Source organism: Mus musculus, chromosome 2, assembly GCF_000001635.26.
Source record: "Mus musculus strain C57BL/6J chromosome 2, GRCm38.p6 C57BL/6J".
Lineage (NCBI taxonomy): Eukaryota > Metazoa > Chordata > Mammalia > Rodentia > Muridae > Mus > Mus musculus.
In genome coordinates this window covers 33,894,910-33,913,025 of record NC_000068.7, presented here as the reverse complement: position 1 = coordinate 33,913,025, position 18,116 = coordinate 33,894,910, and the positions used below count along the sequence as shown (strand labels likewise).

General features: G+C 45.6%; 1 long non-coding RNA gene across 1 annotated transcript; it reads left to right on the top strand.

The window, feature by feature from the left end:
* The first annotated feature begins 4,626 nt into the window (after positions 1-4,626).
* On the top strand, positions 4,627-14,909 carry Gm39792. The gene is made up of 2 exons (XR_866139.1): positions 4,627-5,231; positions 14,391-14,909. It is a non-coding gene; the product is annotated as a predicted gene, 39792 (long non-coding RNA).
* The last annotated feature ends 3,207 nt before the right edge of the window (positions 14,910-18,116 follow it).

Sequence of the window (18,116 nt, the reverse complement as noted above, 5' to 3'; positions counted from 1 at the left end):
CTTGTGTGTTTCACACTGTCAGCATTGGAGAGTGTTCGTACAGATTCAGCTAGCTGTCCCTGCACTCCCAGCTCTCCTCCTGTGGTTGTTGTAGTAAGTTGAGGTTTGGAAAGTTGTCCTGTGGTCATTGCTGCCATCTGTGACCCCTGTGTGACAGATCTTCCTTTGTGGCTCTTAACAGCTATGTTTGCCAAGTCTGATATGAGTGCCTCTGCTTTGTTTTTGTTTGTTTGTTGAGAAACTATAATGCAGATACCTTTATTTTTTTTAATTTATTTATTCACTTTACATTCCAATGTCAGCCCCACCTCTCCTCCCAGTAATCCCTCATGCAGATCCTTCCCCATTCCTCCCCCCTCTTGTCCTTTGAGAAAGGGGAGGCCCCCTGTAGGTATTATACCCACCCTGACCCTGGCGAATCAAGTCACTGCAGGACTAGGGGCATCCTCTCCCACTGAGGCCAGACAAGGCAGCCCAGAGTGGGGGGGAGGAGGCATCCACAGGCAGGCAACAGAGTCAGGGACAGCTCCTGCTCCAGTTATTGGAGGACCAGCATGAAGACCAAGCTACACATCTGTTACATATGTGCAAGGTGCCTAGGTCCAGCCCATGTTTGCTCTTTGGTTGGTGGATCAGCCTCAGGGAGCCCCCATGTCCAGGTTAGTTGACTCTATTGGTCTTCCTATGGAGTCCCTGTCCTCTTTGGGTCCCTCAATCCTTCCCCTAACTCTTACAGAAATAACACTCCCTGAGGTTCATTAATGTTTGGCTGTGGGTCTCTGCATCTGTTTTAGTCAGATGCTGGGTGAGCCTCTCAGAGGACAGCCATGCTAGGCTCCTATGTGCAAACAGAACAGAACATCATGAGTAGTGTCAGGGATTGGTGCTTGCCCATGGGATGGGTCTCTAGTTGGGCCAGTTATTGGTTGACCACTCCCTCAATCTCTGCTCCATCCTATCCCTGCATTTCTTATAAACAGGATAAATTTTGGGTCGAACGTTTTGTAGGTGGTTTGGTGTCCCTCTCCCTCCAGTGGGGTTCCTGCCTGGCTACAGGAAGTGGCCAGGCCACCTCAGGATCCACAGCCCCCGCTGCTAGGAGGGATTGGCTCTGTTTTAAATTGGAGACCTTTAGCCACAACAGCCTTAAGTCTGAGGGGAGGGAACATTGCTGTGTTGGGAGTGGGTGAGAGGAACTCAGATGGGATTTAAGCTTAACTGTTAATACTTCCAAATTTTTATCTTTTACCGAAAAGGGAGAGGGCGTTGCGGACTGTTTATATCATTAAAAAGTTAGTTTTAAAGAAAAAAAAAGTCAGTTTAGAAGGCCAGAAAATGCCCTCTGACCCGACAGAAAGATAAAGAGGAACCAGGGACATATACACCCCCTACCACTGGGTGGCAGAAATGGTGGGCTAGTCAAGACAAGCTAACTGCTACACTGTGACACCCCTACTGTCTTAGTGCCTTGTAACAGAATCCACCCCTAACTTTGAAAGTCAACTAGGGGCAACAGCAGTGGCTCTGTCTCACACAGTCACCGAGGACCTAGGTCCTTCCCCTGTGTGGTTCTGTTACCTCAGAATGTCCTCCCACAGGCCTTAAAGTCACTCTACTTCACAGTCCATTGGCTGGGACTTAGACAGGAAGGCTGGGAAATGTTGGCTAGGACACTACTCAGGAGGAGGAGAGTGACTTGTTGATCATAGCTGTGATCAGCAATGGCAGCCTGTCTTAGGATCTTACTGCTCTGAACAGACACCAGGACCAAGGCAACTCTTATAAGGACAACATTTAATTGGGGCTGGCTTACAGATTTAGAGGTTCAGTCCATTATCACCAAGGTGGGAGAATGGCAGCATCCAGGCAGGCATGGTGCAGGAGGAGTTGAGAATTCTACATCTTCATTTGAAGGCTGCTAGAATATTGGCTTCCCAGCAGCTAGGACTAGGGTATTAAAGCCCACACCCATAGTGACACACCTACTCCAACAAGGTGACACCTCCTAATAGTGCCACTCCCTGGGCCAAGCGTATTCAAACCACCACACAGCCTCAGCTCTTATTTACAAGGCTGTTTTAAGAAACAACCTAGTTCACCTTCTCAAAGCACATCCGTCCCCTGCACTGAGTTGCTTCCCACTGGCCACTCTCACACTGTGTGCCTAGGAAAGGGTCCCACTGTGACTGTCTGATGAAAGTAGCCCCACATTCTGTCTTCATCTACTATCTTGGCCCTCATAGCAGTGGGATGGCCCACCCTACTCCCCAAACACAGATACTCAGTCTGGTTTCAGTTTCTAGGGGATTATTATATTCTACCCTGTTACCTAACCTAGTGTGAGGGAATTTAAATTTCTCCAGATGCCCTGGGAATTTCAGAGACATCACTGTGAAGAATCTATGCCTCAGAAACCTGTGGGGCAGAGGTGAGGGGGTGGACAAAGTCTAGTGGTAGAGAAGGCAGTCACAGGGTCAGGTCTAGGAGGAAGGCCCTGGAGCAGCTGTGAGCCGCCAGATGTGTGTGGACTCTGTAGGATGTGGTGGGAAGGTTAAGATAGAGACACAAAGCTGCTTCCAGGAGGCTGCTAACACTGGGATGGAGACAAGACTGTCAAGCGATGTCCAGGGACATTCATCTAGAAACATCCTGCAGGATGAGTGGGCTCAGGGAGACTCGGGCCAGGGGTGGTACCTGAAGAGACTGAATCATTGAGGTAATTCTCTGGCATAGAAGCATCCAGCTCTCCTCCAAACGGGCAATAAGCATGTCCTTGTTACCCCTGAATCCTGAAGTCAGATTGGCTACGGATTGATTTTGGTATATTTGCCCATCTCTGGTGTAGGACAGAAGAACCAGGCTGGCTGAAGTAGCCCTGTCAAGAGAAAGGCCGGGAAGGCACAAAGTCTTTTTGAGACACTGCTGGGTGTCCTACAGTAGTGCCTGAAGTAACCCAAGAAGGGATAAGCCGGGAGCCAGGGCAGAAATGTGGCCAGACTCGATGGCAAGCACACTGTGACTTTACATCCATGCCCAGAAGGCTCTGCGCTCAGCCTAAAGCTTGGCTGTTGATGTTTTGAAACACTTCATGATTTTACCCAGATGTAATGAGTCAAAGGCACATGCAAGTGAACAGAGATGTTAGCTGACGAGTGTGCACCCACTGCCGCTGCCTCGCCATGCACACAGAACTCTTCTGAAGCCCCGTGAGGCAGGATTCATTGCTATAAGTCCAGGCAGATAGAAACCTTCAGGACTAGCAAGCCACGTCATCTGGTCCGTGGGGCACCATAGCCCCACGGACTATGGATCTTGGATCAGAACGTGCTTACGTTTTGGAAAGATGGTGGGATTTCAAGCTACATGAATGGCTGTGTATCCCTCTCATGGCCTCCTTCCTCATGTTAGCTCCTGGTGTTAGCTTACATTGAACATATTGACGAAAGTAAAGTCAGTCAGGCCTGGTGGCAGCACTGTCAGCTACTTGGGGGTTGTCTTAGGGTTTCTATGTCTGTGACAAAACAGCATGACCAAAAAGCAAGTTGGGGAAGAAAGGGTTCATTTGGTTTACACTTTCATATTGCTGTTCATCACTAAAGGATATGAGGACAGGAACTCAAGCAGGGCAGGAATCTGGAGGCAGGAGCTGATGCAGAGGCCATGGAGGGGTGCTGCTTACTAGCTTGCTCCCCATAGCTTTCTTAAAGCACTCAGAACCACCACCCCAGGGATGACACCACCACAATGGGCTGGGCTCTCCCTTACTGATCATGAATTGAGAAAATGCCTTATAGCTGGATCTCATGGAGACACTTCCTCAACTGAGGCTCCTTCCTCTCTGATGACTCTAGCTTGTGTCAAATTGGTACAAAACCAGCCAGTACAGAGACCAAGGAAGGATGTTCACAAGTCTAAGGCCTGCCTGGGCAACTTAGTGAGACCCTATCTTTAAAGGGGGTGGGGGTGGGGTGGGGGGTAAAGTGTGTTAGGCCTGTATCTCAGTTGGTAGAGTGCTTGCCTAGCATACACAAAGCCCTGGGTTAAGTCCTTTGTGCCACATAAACCAGATGTGGCGGACCACACCTGCACTCCTAACACTTTGAGGAGTAGGGACAGTAGGAACAGCTCAAAGTCCTTCTCGGCTAAATAGGGATGGCAAGTCCAGCCTGGATTATATGAAAGCCTGTCTCAAAGAACAAAAAGAACCAAGCTAAGGGCCAGTGAGATGGCTCGGTTGGTAAGGCGCTTGCTGCCAAGCCTGATGACTGAGCTGGATCTCTGGGTCCCATATGGTAGGAGGAGAGGATCAACACATAAGAGCTGTGGAGCTTCCTCTACAGACAGGCTGTGACAGGAGCACACACAGACACATACATATACAAAACAAATGACGGAAACAGAAGGCTGGGGCTACAGCTCGCTGGTAGGCTGCATGCCTGGCGTGCCTGGGACCTGACCAGCAAGCCCCAGGCTTAGAAGAAAGAGGAGGAGGTGGGAGGGGAGAGGAAATCATAGCAACCGCGTGCGGTTCCTTCTTCCTCTGAGTCTTTCCTTCCTGTCTCTTGGCTAACATAGTGTTAGGAGACATGTGTACACTAAGACACGGAATGCAATCCGTTAAGCCAGTTGGAGGCAGCAGTTCTGTGTCTAGGAAGAGTTAAAGTATATTCGTCTGTATGAGCTAAGAAATAATCTAGACAATTCCACACAGAAGCTAAACGCTCTCCTGTTTGCATTTAAAGGTGACTTTACAAACTGCAAAGTAAAATCCACACGATAATTTTAAATTATATTATGCTCTTTACTTACAGTGATATTACACAGCAGATAAAACCACCAGGCTAAGTCAAGAGAAAGGATGTTAGAGACAGGCAAGTTAGGGCTTCGGTGTTTTGTCTTGTTTTTAATATTTTTTTTCAGCCTCCTGAACAAAGCTCACTCAGTTCTGGACCCTGGGTCAGCTGGGACCTTAGGCCCAAAGAACCTGGCTGGAAGTCATCTTGCCTCAGTTGCTTTGTCACCAGGCGTTTGAAGCCCTTTATCCCCCAACCTTGTCCCTAGCCCTCATGGCAGATTCGACCCGAGCCTCCTGAATTCAGTCCAGCCCTGCTTTTACTATGTGTCCTCATGTCAGTGATTGGATATGTGCTGCTCTTAGGATAAAGGCCCCTGTGTTGAAGGCTCCATAACCATACGTGAGACTCTGGAGGAGGTGGTGGGACCTTGAAGAGGTAAGAGCTACTGAAAAGCTGAAGGGAGTGTTAAGACCTCATGCACCCAGCCCACCCTCCCTCACCCCACCCATCTCCATCCTATCCCTCCCTTCCCTTCCGTCTACTCCTCCCAACTTTCTGGCTCCCATGGTATAAGCAACTTCCTTCCATGATGAGTTACTCAGCCCGATCCAAAAGCAATGGCGCCAACTAACCAAGGACAAAACCTCAGCCAAGATAAACCCTTTCAGTCCATTGCCTTGGGTATTTCGTTACAGTAACTGAAAGCTAAGGCAACGTCTATGTGCCTCATTTTGCTACCTCTGGGACAGGGAGTTTTCTAAAATTACCTGCTTCAGAGTGTTGTTAAGGAGGTCAGAGACCTTCGTGTAAGCAATTGGGGCTCACACGTGTGACACAGCTGTCGCAGCATTTTCCAGTTTTGTCAGTGATGGCGAAGGATGAGTCAGCACCTTGCTGGTGCAGAGGAAGGTGCTCCAGGGAGCACAGCTCACTAGCAGGCCCTGGGCTGCTCCTTGATGTGGGGCTGACAATCTGCCTTGGCTCTGTGTGAGGCTGGGATGTGGAAATGGGTCTGGGGTTGCTTTAGGGGGAGGGGGTGCTATAGGGGACTTCCAGTGTCCTTGTCTGTGCTGGCCTGCTCAGGCTTGTTCTAACAAAGTTCAATAGACAAGAACAGTGACATAAACAGCAGGCGTTTATGGTCTCATACTTCCAAAAGCCACAACGACAAGGACAAGGGTCAGTAACTTTAGTTTGTCTTGAAGCCTCTTTCCCTTGTAACTTCACTTGGCTGACACTGTGTATCTGTGTCCTATAACTTTGTAAGAACACTAGTCCAACCGGTTGGATCCACCCTTGTGACCTCACTTAGCATTAATGACCTCTGTATGAGCTCTGTGTCCATTTACTGTCGAATTCTGAAATAGTTAATTTGGGGGACATGGTTCAGCTCCCAGTCTATGGATGTGGTTGCTCCATGGGTCTCGGTGAGCCTAGAAATGACATCTGTGCTTGTTTCAGGTGTGTGTGTGTGTGTGTGTGTGTGTGTGTGTGTGTGTGTGTGTGTGTGTATCTGAGCATCAGACCCGTTGGGACTCCATCTCTGTGAATACCCATTGCTGGAGCTCTAGGGTCTAGTCCTGCCTTTGGCTGTGAGACCTGATCAGCCTGTTGGTCATGGTATGTCTGTGAGTCAGAGGATGTCAGAGGTCTGGAGTCTGGGGCCAGAGAGAATAGGATCTATTCCCTTCTGAGTCTGAGTGAATGTGGGCATACACAACTGTACATCTGTGGCAATTACCCTGGCCATCTGTGGCCACCAGGCTGGATGGTGGCTTGCAAAGGGAGAGGAGAGGGTCCTATGGATTTGAGAGTTGGGAGAAGACAGAGAAGCTGTGTTAGCAGAGAGCAGTAGGTGGATCCAACTGGGGCTGTCACACTGGGACAGCAGCTAAGTCTGGGCTAGCACCAAGATGAATTCGGTGGCTTTTTTGGATCTTGAAACTGTCACAAAAGCAGGCACAGTAGCAAAGCAGTGGGCCTGAGTGGAATGTGCTAGAGGGGGCGTCCATGAAGGAGCCCTGTTGTCTCAGCACACTGGGGCCACACTGATCTCACAAATGAGCCCTTTTCCCTGCTCTCTGAAGCCTGGGGTTGTGGGTAGGCCAGGCCCTCTAGGACTCTGGTCAGCTTCACATGCAATGCTCTGCTCTAGGCTACAGGTCTGCAAGAGGGCAGGTTTTATCTCCATTGACTAGAGGAGGATACTAATACCCAAAGAGATGAAGGATGTTGCAACCTGAGTCCTCACAGATGGCTCCCAGTAATCTGAGGGGTGTTTGGTTAAGAAAGAGAAGAATGAATGAATGAATGAATGAATGAAACATTGCCTGTGCTTTGTAATAGGGTCCATGTCCAAAGTCCTGGTGAAAACTGAAATTTGTAGCTAACCTAGACTTTATGTGTGTCGGCCCTGAGATGTGAAGCTGATGGTGTCGTTGCTCTATCCTTTTGAAAACCAATAACAGACAAGAGGCAGTGACACTGGTCACTCATGGCCCAGAAAGGAGGGATTCCATTGTCTGCTGGTTCATCTTCGCCCACCCTCGGAACAACCACATGGACACCTTGTCAGGTTCAACCTTGACCTGTTCAGCTCTGATGTGTGTGTGTGTGTGTGTGTGTGTGTGTGTGTGTGTGTGTGTGTGTGTGAACCATGCATCAGCCTGTTCCTTTTTCTTCCTTTCCTGTTCTGGGTTTATGATATTACCACTGTTTTCATCTTACCAAACAGGCTACAATGCTCGATTCCTCTACACTTAGGGTACAGAATGACACGTTGGTTGTGCCTGTTGGGTCTTCCTCTTGGTATCTGGTTTCTGATGTGACTTTCATCTTTGTCTGTGAGATCACACTGAGCAGAGCCTGTATTTTCCAGACCTAGTTTAAGCTCGAAGGCTTCACTCTGGGTCTAGATAAGGCTACTTATTGACTTCTCAGGATAAGTCACAGTGGCTCCAGCCTCCAAGGTGGACTGGACTCTCATTTGTTTCCTCCATTCCCATACCTAGAGGATGACAAGTCTTTTCGACTCTTTTGTCGTTCAGCAAAGCTCTGATTGTAGAGAAATTTTAATCCAGCAACACGGTTGCTCTGGCAAGTGATCATTCCAAAGACCTTCTAGGTCTGTATGATCTGGCTAGAATATAGACACACCCTTAATACACACCTTTAATCTCAAACAACACCATCTAGTTGAGGGGCAGACAAAGTGACAAATCAGAAAAGGATTTGACAGACTGAATCAGAGAGAGGGTAAGCTCAGCTCTCACAAGAACAAACAGAAAAGAGAGGCTATCTAAAGGCAGTGTAGGGAGAGAGGTTGACTTGAATTCGGTTGGGTTCAGTTGAGTTCAGTTGAGTTTGGTGCAGTTCAGTTGAATGCAGTTTGGGTACAGTCAGTACAGTTCAGTTCATAGAATTCAGAAGCAGTTTTACCAAGCAGAATAATTCAGTCAGAAGCCAAGAGAAGCCAATTTGAATCGGTTAGCTAAGAGAGGAGTTTGAGCCAGAACAGCTGAGTTGAACCAGCCAGCCAGAGTTCAGAAAGAGCCAAAAAGGATGAGTCTATTCAGCAGTAAGTCTCAGAGGCTGGAATGTTCTAGGCCTAGGTTAGCATATGGAAAATGGAAGCTGAAGTCTTCAAGGTCTGGGCTTGCAGAAGCTTAGGTTGTATGGAGCCTAGAAGCTTCCAATCCTATCCTAGAGATAGTTAGACATAAACACTCTAGGCTGAGCCCAAGCCATATATTTGTAAGGCTTGGATATGGTTCTCATCCCACCCTTCCATCTGAGGAAATAAAACCACCATTCACATCTGATAGGTAGAGCTGCTATCCTTGTTCATTTCTAAGGCTGGCCTACTTTTCCTTTGCCTGAAACACAGATGATAACTGTGCTAGTTAACTTTGTCAACTTGACACCGCCTAGAATCACTGAGAGGAAAGCCAGATTGAGGGACTGCCTAGATCACCTTGACCTGCAGGCATGTCTGTGAGGGACTGGCTTTGATATTATTAATGCAGGATCCAGCCCACTGTGGGCAGCGAGATCCCTAGACAGGTGGGTTTGGGTTGCATAAGAAAGCAGTTAAGCATAAGCCTCTGACCAAGCCACCAAGCAGAGTTCTCCCACTATTTCTGTTTTTACCTCCTGCCTTCATGTTCCCGCCTTGAGTTCCTGCCCTGACTCAATGATGGAGTCTGACCTGAAAGTATAAGCGAAAATAAATCCTTTTCTTTTCCTAAGATGCTATTGGTCAGTGTGTGTTGTTTGGTCAGTGTGTGTTGTTATGGCAATAGGAAAGAAGTTAGAACAATGTCTAAGAAATGATTGATGCTCTGACATCAGCTCCCATTTTATAATAAAGGTCTGGGGCTCAGAGACATTAAGTAACCTGCCTGAATTCACACAGCTAGGTCATAGCGTAAACACTGAGCTAAACACTGAACCCACCAGTGACCCTGCTAGCCTCAGAGCCAGACATCTGAGTGATGAGGTCTTCAGAATGCCCTGGGCTCTCATCATCATCTGAGCACAACCTTGTGAGAAGCCCCAACTGAGAATGGTCCAGCAGAGTCTGGTGATGCACCAGCTTTATGAGCAAAGAGAATGATTATTGTTACTGTTGGCCACTGTTTGGGGAAGGCTTGTCACCCAGCAGTACATCAGGGTCACTTCCCTGGTGCTCACTAGACAGGGTTAACACCTTGGATATCATCCAGCCACTCAACAGAGTCCTGCTGTGCACCGGGCTCTTTGTTAGGCAAACAGGACCTACAAGATAGTGAAGGCTGCAAACAAGCCATTAAACAGAAAACACCAGGCAGTGACAAGCAGCTAAGTATCAGGATGAAAATAGAAGGGGCTTTCTGCTTAGGTGATGGGAGAGGCAGCTCCAGAGACTGCAATGTTGAAGTTGAGATGAATGTCAGCAGGGAATGTGGCAGCAGAGTATTCCAGGCAGGAAGACTTGTTCACTCAGACGCTGAGGTGAGCTGAGCCAGCGAGACTGATATGGTTAAGCATCCCTTCCAGAGCAAACATTCTGCAATGCCATGACCTTGGAAGCAGAGGGCCAGAGGAGAAGTCTAAGGGGTGGACAGGAACCACCATGAACAGACTTTGTAGCCAATGAAAAGTTTATGAATTTTCCCGCCAAATACAAGGGAAAAGTACTGGAGAACATTTTAGCAGGGTGTATCAGTCAGATTAGAATAGGCTTTGCTGCAGAACGAACCTGCCTATCTCTGTCGCTTCCTCTGATAGATGTGTATTTCTCTACTACATCAGTCTTGTATGAGTGGAAGGATTTTCTTTTAATGATGATTCAACTGTCCAAGCTGCCACCATCTTGTATCTACATCATCTACAGGGGCAATGGAGGGGGAATAAGGGCCGAGAAAGCACAGCCAATGTTTCCACACCTTGGTTTGAATGTCTGTCTATCTACCTGTCTTAGGGTTTCTATTGCTGTGACAAACACCGTAACCAAAAAGCCAGTTGGGGAGGGAAGGGTTTATTTGGCTTACACTTCCGTATTGTTGTTTATCATTAAAGAAAGTCAGGGCAGGAACTCAAGCAGGGCAGATCCTGGAGGCGGGAGCTGATCAGAGGCTATGGAGGGGTGCTGCTTACTGACTTGCTTCCAATGGCTTGCTCAGCCTGCTTTCTTATAGAACCCAGGACCACCAGCTCAGGGATGGCACCACCTGCAATGGTCTGGACACCCACACTCCCACCCCACCTTGATCACTAATTGAGAAAATGCTTTATAGCAAGACCTCGTGGAGGCACTTCCTCAACTGAGGCTCCTTCCTCCTTGATGACTCTATCTTGTATCAAGTTGACACACAAAGCCAGCCAGTAAACACTATTATCTATCTATCTATCTATCTATCTATCTATCTATCTATCTATCTATCTATCTACCTACCTATCTACCTACCTATCTACATACCTACCTTGCCACTCTACTTTCCACCAGGTATTGTAATGGCAAGAGGACCTCCGCAGAGCCATGTTGTTGGGCTTCCCAAGCCCCAGAACCCTGAGCATAGATCAACTCTATTCCTTTTGATTATCCCACCTCAGTTATTCTGTTACAAAAACAGACTACTATGAGTCCCCTAGGGAGAAAATCCGTCACACAGGCACAAAATTGTTAAAGTAAGAGACTCACCTGACATCCAATAGAACACCATATGAATAAAAAGATGCCCCAGTAGAAGAAGACAATCTGGCTTTAAATTTAACTCCCATGCTGATTGTGCTAAGGGGATCGATCCATTGAGAAATGTAGAAGTGTGGCCTGCCTGTCTTTGGCTACTTTTTGGGTTCTTCTCTCTTCCACCCCTTTTCTTCCATCCTCGTTAACTCGACACAACGTAGAATCGCTTGGGAAGATGGGCTCAGAGAATGATTACCTATATTAGGTTGGCCAGTGGATGTGGACATGAGGGGTTGTCTTCATTAAGTTCGTTGATGAGGGAACACTTAGTCCATTATGGGTGGCGCCATTCCTTAGGCAGAACTCCTTGAACTGTGTAAGAATGGGGAAGGTGACCTGAGCACAGCAGGCAAGTGAGCATGGCTGCATTCATTTCTCTCTGCTGGTGAAGAGACCGTGTGTGTGGCATGACTAACTGCTTCAAATTGCTGCTGCTGTGACGCCCCTGTAACCTCAAAATGTGAGCCAAGATAAACTCTCTCTCCTCTAAGTTGGTGTTTGCCAGGGTATTTTATCAGAGTAACAGAGGTGAAACGAGGATGGCATTCCTTCTCTGCCCTCAGTGAACGGCCTAGTGTAAGCTAAGCCTTGGAACCACCACCACAACAACAACCACAAAACAGGACAAATAACAGTAGCTGTTAACTCTATATGAGAAAAGTAAAGACTATCTTTTCTCTTCAATTTGTTCATTTTAAAAAAGGAATTAAGGAAAGAGTTACCCAGTCAAGGTAAGATGCAGAGTAGCCTTCTGTGTGTTGAAGGTAGGGGTATATACTACAGACTGCCTGTCAACTATGTGACATCCTGGAAAAGGTGAAGTTATGGAGATAATTTTTTAAAGTCAGTGGTTGCCAGGAGTGTGGGACAGAAGGCTGAACAGGTGTCTGTGGGTGTTCAGGGCCAGGACACATGTCATTATATATCTATCTAAAGGCATAGAACACACACCCCAAGACTGAGCTCTGATGTAAGTTCTGGACTTCAGGTGACAGTGATATGTTAATGTAGGTGGGAAGTTGTGTATGTGTGTGTCTGTGTGTGTGTGTGTGTGTGTGTGGTGAGGGGAGAGATCACATGTGGAGGCATTGAACTTTGTGTTCAATTTTGCTACAAACCAAAAACTGCTTAAAAAATAGTCTCCTGGTGGCGCACACCTTTAATCCCAGCACTCAGGAGGCAGAGGCAGGTGGATCTCTGAGTTCGAGGTCAGCCTGGTCTACAGAGTGAGTTCCAGAACATCCAGGGCTACACAGTGAAACCCTGTCTTGAAAAATAAACAAAGCCAACAACAACAACAACAACAACAACATTAATAAATAAATAAGTCTTCCAAAAAATGTTAAGAGTTTTAAAAGAATCTGTACAGATAAATGATCTGAAAGCCACTATGCTTTTGAGTTACAAGGACCAATTTCTTCAGAGAGAAATGATGTTTGAAGTTTTTCATTGGAAGACTGGCAATTTGACTTGAGCCTAGGGCTTAAAAGTCATAGGAGAGACATGTAGTTAGTTATCCACCCACACATGTACACACAAGCACAGAGAGATGGGAGAACAGAGGAAGGGAAGGAAAGATGAAGGGAAAAGGGCCGGCTCACTTCTCCAGCATAGCTAGGAATGTGGAGATTCTAAAGGGCTGAGCCTCAGAACAGAACCTAAATGAGAGGCTGTATAGTATGGAGGTGATGAAGCTCTGCCTGAGTCTCAGAACCATCCCTAGAAGGGTGTAGTAAGGAATAAGGCAGATACAATTGTAGCACACACTAAACCATAACATTTGTGAGCTTGCCTAGGACCACCCACCCTTCCAGCTCTCACCATGGAAGCAACTGGGCTCTGCTGACATGGATGGCTTGGTTAAGTTAGGGTGGCTATCAGACTAGATAAACTAATCAGAATCTTTCCCCGGGATTAAAAAATGATTGTTACTAGTGTACGTGCTGTGCTGTGCTGTGCTGTGCTGTGTGTGTGTGTGTGTGTGTGTGTGTGTGTGTGTGTGTGTGTGTGCAACGATGTACGTTTGGAAGTTAGAGGGCAATTTGTGTGAGTCAATTCAATACATCTGCAAGGTCTCAGGGATCCAACTCAGGTCCACTTTATCCACTGAGCCATCTTGCCAGCTCTATAAGAATATACTTACTATCACAACATTTAAAAAGTCTTAATTGCTTCCTTCTCTGATAACAGAGTAGTGTTTTAAAAAATGGCCTGGATAGCTTCCTAGCCTTGAGAAGTGACCATAACTGTTGAAGCAAATTTCCCAACCTCCCTTGAAGTGGGGCATGCTCATGTGGCCATTTTGGTCAACCCCCCCAGGATGAGTGTTCTTAATGGTTCTGTTCCCACATAAGGCCACTGAAAGAAGATGCCTGGTGTCTCGTCAAACACATGCATCTATATTTCTAAGTGAGATGAATACCTTAAATTAGAAATGATGCTTTGTGTGTAGACCCATCTCTAAGAGAAAGGTGAAGTTAAAAATTAATGTTTGGCCTAAGTATCTTTATGCATAACAGAATATTTATAAATAAATACAACTACATGTAAAACTGATGGCTTTATATGCTAAGTACGTCATATCGTATAACCTGGTATGTATGGTGTGGGTATATGTGCACATGTGCGGGTTATCTGTGTTCCTACATGTGTGAATGCATATATATGTGTACATACGTTAGAGGTCAGATGTCAGGTGTTGTTTGTAACCACGGCGGGCTTTCCTATGTCCACCTAGTTTACAAATAATGACATGAAGACTGAAATTTATTTACAATGTTAATGACCTTAAGCTAGACTTGCTCCCCAATTAACTCTTATATTTAAGTGTTTATACTAATCTAAGTTCTGCCACGTGGCTGGCTACCTCTCCTCAGTTTCATACATCTGACTTCCTCCATGTCTCAGTGTGAATCTTCCCATGCCTTTCTCTTTCCCAGAGTTCCCTCTCTCCCAGAAGTCCTGCCCATTGTCTCTTGCATTGCTATTGGCCATTCAGCTCTTTATTGACGGGTGATGCTTTTATCCAGTGCACAAGAGAGTATCCTTACATCTCCTAATTTTAGCCCCATAAAAGGCTCTTTCTATAACAACAGTAAACTGTATACAATAAGAACAATTATAAGGGCTATCAGGCCAGAATTACATTCCTAATGTCTAGTCCATTTGTATTTGGCAACCTTGGAGAAAGTGCTTTATTATTTATCCTATCCTGATGAGTTCAAAGTTCTATACCTAATCCACTTTCTATCATAACTTGTATTTACCAACCTAAAAACATCTTCTTAGACCTTAAATCATTTTCTTAAATCCTAGACAACTTAAACTCCACTGTGAGATTGTAACCATCTTGTCTTCAACCACAGGAGAGACCGGGGAAGGAGAAGTATTACCAAGTAAACAGGAAGAGCATAGCCAGCAGCTTCCACATCTATAGAAATGACAGAGACCGCTGGCTGCCCTGACAGTCACCCAACGCTTCTCTGCAACACTGGCTCCAGCAGTTCACCGGCAGCCTACTGGCCCAGGATATCTGCAGACTTATCTGTGAAGCTGGACTATGGAGGACCAGGCTACTTTATCTTTGCAAAGCTAGGCAGATAACTTCCTCTGTGTCCTGCTTGTCCACAGTTTGGGCAGCATTCTGTCAGCAGCTGAAGCAAGGGCAAGTTTTTTGTTTTTTGTTTTTTGTTTTTTGTTTTTTGTTTTTTGTTTGTTTGTTTGTTTTTGCTGATGGCTAGCCGTGCCACAATGGAAGGGAACTCCATGTAGAGGTTCTTCAATGCCCATCTTCTTCTTTGAAGTAGTATGGGAATGTTGCCACGAGCAGACCCATCTAGTGTCATGAAAAGCCTTGTGTTAATAAAGCATCTTTAAATGCCATATTCTGTAGACCTCTGAGGTTTTTGAAGAGCATCTATCTATAGTTTATCTGTGCTTGTTTCTAGCGGTATATTATCTGTCGAACCTATCAAACAAATTTCTGTGACTAACTAACTATACTAACATGGCCACAAGTTTGATTGACTAACTAGTAACTTGGATTGTATAATTATCCTAAACAGTTTGTAAAGCAGCTTTCAAAAGGACTAGAACTTCACATTGCATTTTTAAATGAATTGCATAGGTGCAATACCTTATACAAGAGCTGAAACATATACACAGTAGGTTGTAGCAAAAATAACCTAAATTTGTATCAATATACAAAATCCATACTCGATGTAATATATTTGGCTTGTTAACTCTCTTTAGTCTAAAAGTCGATCCAGTAACTTACCCATTTTTCCAATCATTCCTGTCTCTTTCCCTTTTCTATGCCTCCCCCCCCCCCGCCGCCTTTTCCTAATATTAGATAACAAAGAAAGAATAGAAGAAAAAGAGAAAAAATCCTAAATCTGACCTCCTATACTTTGTTTCTTCCTTGACCAGTACCATTAACAACTTGTGACTAACCCCCTTAAAATGACAGCAAACATCCATCACCCACCCAAACGACAGAAACCCACCTACCCCACCTCTTGGGAACAGGGCATGGTTCTCATAAAATTGTTCCCTGCTGTCTGAGGGTGACTTTTGGGGGGTCTTTAAGGATACTGCTAAGACCTAAGAAAGCTAGCTACATCACTGGCTGTCCAGTCTCTGTGTGATGGGAAAGTGCAGGGCTTGGCTGAGGTCCTCGCTGGAGCAGTCTGTGAGACTGGACCAACCGAGAGCGCTTTGAAGTTGTCCTGGATGCAAGTGTTGATGAAACAGCAGCTAAAGCAGTTTGTAAGGTAGGATCACCTGGGCTACATGTCTGGTCCTTGTTGGTGTCTGGTCCTTTTGTTCTCCAAACATAAAACATTTCAAAGGTAGCATACATATCTGCATTAGCACATGAATGGGATGTGAGGTGTGCACAATTCAGCTAAAGGTAATTACGTCTGAGTAGGGAAAAGGCATCAACTTCATATGTCTATTTGGAATGTATATCCAAACTGTAATATAAATTTGCATCCATGCCATAGGAAAGGATGTCATGGTAAGTCCTGAGGACCCTGCAGCCAGCATGATGGATTGGCTATGCTTAGCTGGAGTCCTGGCTGGAGGCACTCAGGTCTCGTCTCGGCCAGTCTCAGAGCTGCTCCCATGCAGAGGGAGCAGCAGTCATGCTACTTATTTTGTTGTTCTTGGTTTTTTTCTTTCATGTCTGCAGCCAAGATTTTCAGGAGGTCCCACTAGGTCAAATCTAATCTTTATTAATTCTGAAGGAGTCCACAGCTTTTCATCTCCTGTTGAAACAAAGACAAAACCTCTCCCCCAACACAACATATTTCCTGCCTTCCATTCTGAGGTTAGATAGATAGGTAGATAGATAGATAGATAGATAGATAGATAGATAGATAGATAGATAGATAGATTTAATTCAGTAATCCTTTCTAAAATCCAGTGCTTTTCAACATCTGTGCCATCTGTATAATTGACATTTTAAAACTTTAAGTCGTTAAAGCATTATTAAATCTCTCTCTGGGAGATCTCAGAGATCCTTCTGTTCTCAGAGCATTTACTTTAAAGTGTAGCTAGATTCTTTTATAATTGCTTGACCTGTTGAACTTTAAAATACATTTATAACATGTTCTGTGTCATAATGTCTAAAAAAAAAAACCTGTTGTTTTCTAATAGATACATATGTTGGAATATCATCACCTTTAATCCGCAAAGGCATCTTCAAGATGGCCGCCATCTCCAATAAAATAGCTTAGGGTCATCCTTTGCAGGATTTAAGGCAAAAGCCTGTTAGAATTCTGAACATGCATCAACTGTATGATGCAGTAAGACATATGCAAACTTTATATTTTATATTTTCAAGCTCTACAAAACAAAAATCACAATCTATTGCATGACTTTGCTCTAAGGAAGCATCATTAAACAGAGTCTGTAGTCTTCATTCAGACTAATGCATCTCTATGGGCTGCCATCCTGCCGTTTCATCACAAGGTGATGCTACAGGTTCTGGGCTGGATTGGTCTGAAGATCCTTTATTCAGAGTTAAAGAATCCTCTACTCTTTGTTCCATGGCCTTTAACCTAGCAATCCGTTCCTCAGGCCTTTCCTTATCTACGTCTGTTTTATTCTGATTTTTCATAGAGAGGATATAGAAACTGAACATTTTGTAATTAATTCCAGGACTGCAGCAACTAAAATGAAATTATATGGGGTCCAAGTGCCCTGTGACATTACATTCTCCATTTTTTAACACGGAAAATATTTTCTTTCTAATCTCTCTGACTCTCACCTTCCTTCAGAGACTTCACTTTATTATTTTCAAACTAAATATATGTTTCTCTTTTACTGTTTTCAAACGTATACATTACTTGGTCAGAAGTCTGGGGCTTTTCAGTCCCGCCGCAACGCAGCTCTAGGAAAATGTTCCGCCTGCCCTTCTGAGCATCCGCAGACTCCTTCTGCCAGCACGTGTCTATGGTGGCTGGCTTCCCCCATCCTCCCCTTGGCTTGCTCTAGCAGGCTGCCTTTGCTGGTTTGGGGGCTGGAGCCACTGCTTGCAATTCAGTGAGATCCTCACGAGCCTCACACCAGCAGGCATTATCTGGGAGCCTCATCTACCTGCCCCAGCTCTGGGTTGGAGTTTGTTTGCTGTGTTAGACCTTGGGCAGTGGCCTGCACAGGCAGCCCTGCCTGCTGGGTGGTGCACTGAGGCTCTGGTTGCACACACACTACCAGGTGCTCACTGCCCTCTGCTTACTCCCTCTTAAAGGGAGTTTAGTGTCTTTCCCTAGGAAGCTGCATCCAGTGCTGGGACGTGTCTGTTCCCTACTTTCCATGGGACTCTAAGCTAGGATTTTACAAGCCTTACTGTGAACCAGTTGTAACCATTGTGGGCTTTTTCTCTATGTCCACCCAGTTCACAGATAATGACATGGAGACTTAAATTTATTTTCAATGCTAGTGGCCTTAAGCTAGGCTTGCTCCCCAATTAGCTCTTAAATTAACCGGTTTATACTAATCTAAGTTCTGCCACATGGCTACCTCTCCTCAGTTTCATACTTCTGACTTCCTCGCACTTGAGTCTTTCTTTCCATCCCTCTCTCTAC